Genomic DNA, 6,830 nt, shown 5'->3' with positions numbered 1-6,830 from the left:
TTCTCCTTTATTTTTAATAAATTGATTATTATGCATGATTTTACCAATTATGATTTATTAATAAAAAATTTCACCATTTTAGCTTCCAAGATATTTTCCAAATTGAAGATTTGATCTCCAGCTCATAATTAAATATTCCAACTCAGAAATTCGCTGGAATAAGAAGTGACAATTTTTCATTGGATGTTTTGGGAAAATGGAGAAGAATTTAGAAAATCCAAAACGTGGGTTTTGTCCAGAACGGACCAAATTAGTTTTGAAATGAGTATTTTTCCCAAATTCGATCCGTACTGAGAGAAACGGAAGGTTCTCTGAAGACATTTTTCTCAGAGTCATTGTTGTGGCCGTTTTCCAAAATATCTTAGCTGCAATGCCAAATTCGACCTGTTCTTATTGAATGATTGATGAAGATATATTCCAGATAGGATCTTGTTTATCAATTTGTTGTGAGCAATCCAATTTTTTAATGAGAATCATATTGTAATCATCTCTGTTGTAACTGCTCTCTGCTCTCTCTATATTTAAATGAAAACAGAGATCAGAGAAGGGGATTCATGATTCATGATGGGATAGATTATGAAAAATTAAGTTAGGGATTATTAGAGATAGGATAGGATAGGAGGAAAGGGGGACTGTTGCATTACCATTGTAATTCTCAAGGCTTTTGCTGTTGTAATGATTTCACAATTTGATGATTAATCAATAAAAGAGTTGTTGCTCCATTATTTGATATTGGAGTAAGTTCGGCGGTGCTTCACTGGCGCCTAAGGGCTTGAACCTGGTGGATCCACTTGCTACCTGTACCGTTATTTTCAGTTCCAGTCGTGTGATGGTTTGATTTAATTTTCATTGCTTTTGAGTTGCATTGCTTTCTAACTTCCTGTTCTTGTACATTTTCCTGAAATCGTTTCTTGCATGAAATCACAATTAGATCGCATTGTTGTTTTCTTCCACCATAACAAAGATTGCTATTCATTACAACTTAAATTGTTATGCTGTTCATTTTGGTTATAAAGCTTCGCTATTCACTTCAGATTCTGCCGTGCATTACAGGTTGCTGCTTATTTAGTGTTGTTGCTTATTTCTATTAATTTCGTAGTGTTGTTCATTTCCATTTAGTATTGTTGTTCATTTAGCTCTACAGTTCATTTCCATTTAGCATTGTTGTTCATCTTCAATAATTTAGTATTACTGTTCCTTTCCATTAATATTTCATTTCTGTAAGATGAGCTTTGCTGTTCAATTCATTTCCACTAAAGTTAAGCTTTGCTGTTCAGTTTTTCAATAGACTTATTCATTGTTCTTTTCTGCAAGGATTTGATTTAATATTTTAATTGATATTGCAACAAGTGTGTTTTAGTAAGCATTTCCAATTGAATTGCCATTTCCAGTTATTTGCTTTAGTGTGGATTGAAAGATCAACAACTGTAAAGAACATTGACTATAGCTGTCTAAGTTCTCAGATTGTGGATCATGTTTATGTTTGATTTCATTTATATCAGTTGACAGAGGAAAGAGTTATCACTACTACATCCTTGACTGATAAATTGTTGTAGTTTTCTGAGTGAATGATTTAAGTTTTAGAGTGTTAAGTTTCTTTTAATTGTAAGTAGATTTTATTTCAAGCATTCATTTACTTTTGCATTTTAAGCACTATACTGCAAAACATTACTCTTGAGCAAGTGACCGCCTCAGACTGAGTACACTCTTGAAATAAAAAATCGTCCCTAGGTCGACAATTAATGTGAAAATAATTAGGAGTTAAAAAGACACCTTTTATCACTCAACATTGCCCTGTTCTTCTTCATGCTCCACTAACTGAAAATGTGGGATTTTTTTGATGGACTTAGACCGGAAAATGTTTGTGGAGGAGGTGATATTAAATCTCAATGCTCTATTTTTCCTCATGCTCCACTCGTTGAAAATGTGGGATTTTTTTGATATAGCTGGCCTAGAGGAAAATGTATGTGGAGGAGGTGCATATTTGGTTTTACTGGACAATATATCTTTAGCTTTTGACTCAACATGGGTGAGGGATTAAATACTAAAGAGGAACGCATCTTGTGTTAGTCTCTTGAACGGGGTGGTATCACTTTCAATGTCTCTTCCTTATATATTTATGAGGATTTTTGGATTGTTATAGACTAGCTGAATGGCTTAAACAAGATTAAGACTTTTTCTCTCAAGGGTTGGATGGACATAATCAACTCCTTAATGAAAAACTTTTTATTTATTTAAGATGTTGACTATCTGAAGTCATGAATCGTCTTTGCGTTATTATGATGTATACACAATAATTTTTTATTTTATTATTATGGTTTATACACTATTTTTTTTTTTATCGATATCACCCTACTATAATGTTGTTGGGTTGTGTTATATTCTTTCCATGACTAGCCCATGTAGTTAACTGGGGGGTTAGAGGGGCGGGGCGGAGCACCCCCTTCGTTGCGCCAATTGTGTAACGGGGAGGGGGCAGGGGGTCACAGGGGGTTTGAGGTGTACCCGTAACCCCACTTTATGGGGTTCGGGGCAGCGCCCTGGAAAATTTTGGTTTTGGTCCCTATGTTAGGTTGGGCGAACCCACCTATGGTTTTGTGCATGATTTTCACACATGTTTTTTGGACACAATGGTTTTCGGTCCATGGTATTGGATGCTTCGGCATGTATAAATATGTATTGTAACATTAAAAGGAACATAATGAAAAAATCAAGCTGGTAGTCCCGGTTTTGGGATCCAGGGGAAAATATCTTTGTATATGTGTTTTATGTGTTATGCTCTCGCATTGTTTATTTTCTGTGTTTTAGAATTCGTATGCAAGTAATTTCTGTACGGGGTTTAAACCTATATTTGGTATCAGAACAGTTTTGGCTTCAAGGGGACGCCTTTTTTGTTGAGGGGTTTCGCTCGGGCCTGTGGTAGACCCTATTCAGTGGGATATCTGCGAGATCGATTTTGGTGGTGAAAGAAGATGGCGAGCAGTGGAAAGATAGAGATCGAGAAATTTAATGGTCAGAGTTTTGAGTTGTGGAAACTCAATATGGAGGATCTGTTGGTGGATAAAGATCATTGGATCGTGGTAGATCTGGGTACTAAACCAACAGGAGTTTCTGATGAAGAATGGAAGAAGTTGGATCGGAAGGCAAAGAGAACAATACGATTGTGTGTCTCAGATTCAGTATTGCTAAATGTATCAGGGGGAGCTACGGCGAAGGCTTTGTGGGACAAGTTAGGGACTTTGTACCAATCTAAGTCTCTGGTGAATAAACTGTTCCTGCGGAAAAAGTTGTATAACCTGAGGATGAAAGATGGAGACTTGGTGACAGAGCATCTGAATGCATTTAATACTCTGGTAAGTCAGTTAGCATCTGTTGATATTAAAAATTTCAAATGAAGATAAGTGCATCAGTTTGTTGTGTTCTCTACCAAATTCGTGGGATAGTCTGGTTATTGCAATAGGTATCAATGCAACTGCCTTGCAGTTTGATGAAATAGTTTCAGCCTTGCTGACATAGGAGATGAGATGGAAAAATATGGAGGGCCAGAATGGTGATGCCTTGTCTGTACAAGGACGGTCTTGTTGGTCACTTTAATTGCTTATTGAATTAAACAACAAAGTGCTACATAAATTGTCAACCCGAGGAAGTCTTGTTATTTCAAAGGCAACTGCGTACTATATGTACTCAATCCTAAAAGCAACAAAAGTTGTAGTAAAGACTGGTCACACTTTGCCTTAAGCAAACTGAAGCTCCACTCTGTGTTATAGCAAAAACAACCTATTGCAGACAGCTACCAAAGAATGCTTAAAAGAAAGTAATCTAAAGAATCAATATGCACAAGAGAGTGCTGGCTATGCTGTAATAGAGAACAGGACCCTATTCCCGGAGCGGGAACCTTCAGCACCTGTTCCTGATTATCAAGCTGCCACCTTGCTCTGTAAACCTAATTGCAACACACATGAATTAACTGTGATAAAATAAACACTGTAGCAATTAATTGAAAAGGGAAAATAGAGTTTCAGCAAAATGATACTCAGAAAACAGTTTTGTTAACAAAGCATGAATAAAGACACACTTAACACACTGTAGAAGTAAAATGGGTGAATCTTGTGATGAAGGTGGGCCCTGTCCTTCTCACAAGATTCCCCAGGAGACAAGAACTATAAAAAGATGTTCAAAACAAAATTTTATTCATCCATCAATATGTCATATTACAAAAAGGATTCTAGTCCTGTTCCTTCAATTGAGCCTTTTCCAAAGTCTGTTCCCCCCCCTAATGTAGATGTCTCCTCTTTATAAAGAGACATCTATTAGAAAAGATTTACATTATAAATTCTATTTTAACCCATTATACAAAATTAGGGAAATCAGTTTCCCGTCAACCAAATGCTGTTACAGTAATACTGTCTTTAGATTATGGGCGTTCCATCCAGTGCAACAGCTTCCTCGGTGATCAGTCTGGTTCGTCTGTTGCTTGTCAAATTTAGAACGCAAATCTCAATTGTTTCAGCTTCGAGATTTACGTGCCGTTCTTACTGTTTCAGCAATTGCAAAAATAGTCTTGCAAACTTCAGGCAGTTTTAGCAATGCGGACTGCACATCATACTTAACTGTTCAGCAACTTAACAATTTAAAGCTTAACTATGAAGATATCGTGATTATATGTTAAATAATTAAACGTATAGTGATGAGAAGAATCATTGCATACCTTTGAGATAATTGGGTTAAAACACTAACAAGGAATTTTAAATATAAGTTGAAAAGGATGATATCATGGCAAAATATATGGTCAAAAAGGGACAATATGAGGTCCTAACATCCCCCCAACTGAAGCAGTTGCATGTCCCCATGCAACATTTACTCTGAGTTTGAGTCGGAGTACTGGGATGTACAGTGGAAATTACTTATACAGTAAGTATAGAAAGTGTTGTCAACCGAATTTCTAAAGCCCTGGACACTTTGTAATATCTGCCATGCTGCAAGCTCCTCCTTTTTGGACACCTTGAAGTAGGCCTTATATTGTTGTACTGGAAACCAGAGAAGCGGGAAATGAAAATGATAACCCAACCATTTTTCGCCACACTGTTGAACACATTTAACGTAATTAGGTATTCGTGAAATTTCTACATGAATATTAAGAGGGTTAAAGGGATGGTATTCCCTTCTCTCCTTAGGGCAATGTTCCCAGAATAGATTGTTTGCCTGTATGGCAAGAGGTCCTTTATTTTTGACATACTGTTGACACTCCTTTAACACTGCTGCCTGTAATTCTCTGATATTCTCAGTCATTCATGGTTCTCCTATAACCCGATGATGTTCAGCAATGAAAACAACAGCATTCTGTGGTTCATCTCGGATCCACAGAAGGCGATTTTCTTTATTATGTTTCAGTGAAAGGAAAGTGTTTTGCCACGTGAGTTGATTGGCCATGAAAGAGCTAAAGGCTCTAATCTGAATGTCACCAGCCACAGGAATCAAATTAAGCTTTCTATCCTCCGGCATGGCTTCATTATGGAGATAGAGTTCACATAATAGATTTTGTTCACTGACTGATGCTGCTGCAAAGGTTTCAATAAACTGCTGGGGTGTAGACACCTCATGAGGTCGTCCATCTCTGACTGCTTTTACTTGGAAGAATGCTAGGTGTTTTGCTAGAAACACAAAATAGTTAAAGGATGGTTTCCTGGTGGCCAGAAGTCTTTGAACTAACTCAAAGATAAGAGACAGTCTAGTCTTCAACTCCTTATTTTCTTTGTGTTGTGCATGGAACTGTTCCAGAACTTCCCAATTTCTATATACATGATTCTACCATAATGATTTATGTTCCTGTAATGCCTTTTCTTGTGACAGGGCATACTCTTTCTTCCATATATCCCTGAGTTCTTGAATGCTTGAGGCTGGAGTGAAGACAGTTGCTGCACACTGAGGTTCAGTCTGGGTAAACACCGTCTTTGCAGACTTTGGTTTAGTTTTAATGACGAGGGTAGGCCGGGATACTTTCGGTTTCACTTCCTCTTCAGAAATCTTTGAAGGCCCTGTTGGTTCTTGTGTAACAGCAGGGCGTTCCTTTTTAACTATAACAGGAGTAAATGCAGGAGTGGATCTAGGAAATGGGACTTCGATTATCCTATAACCAGCTCGAGAATAGAGATCACCACATTGGCTGCACATGTATTCATTGTATCGATCCTTTTCTGCACTTTTCTCAGCTGCAGATGCTACCTGAGCTAAAGTATACAGATTAAGTTCTTTTTCATAAGCTTCCCTTGCCATCCTTAACTCCTGCTTATAAACCTCAATCTCAGATTTCAGAAACTCATTTTCTTGTTGAAGGGAAGCTAACGTGACAGGGCCTTCTGTAGCAGTTGCAGTCTCTGTAGCTGGTTCAAGTTGTTTGGTGGCAGCTTCATTATTTGTATCCTCAGCAGGTGGTTCTTGTGTGACAACTGTTGGGTCATCAGCTAGTTCTGTAACAGCTATATCCTCCTGAACATGCGAATTTTGCATATCAGCCGACTGAGTGGTTGGTTCTTCTGTAACAGCTACAGTTCGTGCAGTACCCTGGTTATCTACACTTTTCTCATCAGCAGGTGGTTCTTGTGTATCAACCGCTGAGTCAGTAGCAGCCAAGTCTTGGTCTGTTTTCTGGTCATGGTCATCAGCAGGTGGTTCTTGTGTGACACTTGCTGAGCCAGTAGCTGGTTCTTGTGGGACAGCTACATGTTGATTATCTATTTCCTGTTTATCAACAGGTGGTTCTTGTGTAACACCTGCTGAGTCAGTAGCTGCTACGTCCTGATCTATTTCCTGATCATGATCATCAGCAGGTG

Source organism: Pinus tabuliformis, chromosome J (assembly GCF_031772625.1).
Source record: "Pinus tabuliformis cultivar Carrire ecotype Pingquan chromosome J, CPIR1, whole genome shotgun sequence".
Classification (NCBI taxonomy): Eukaryota; Viridiplantae; Streptophyta; class Pinopsida; order Pinales; family Pinaceae; genus Pinus; species Pinus tabuliformis.
The sequence above is the reverse complement of the archived record's forward strand: the minus strand, read 5'-3'. Positions refer to the sequence as shown.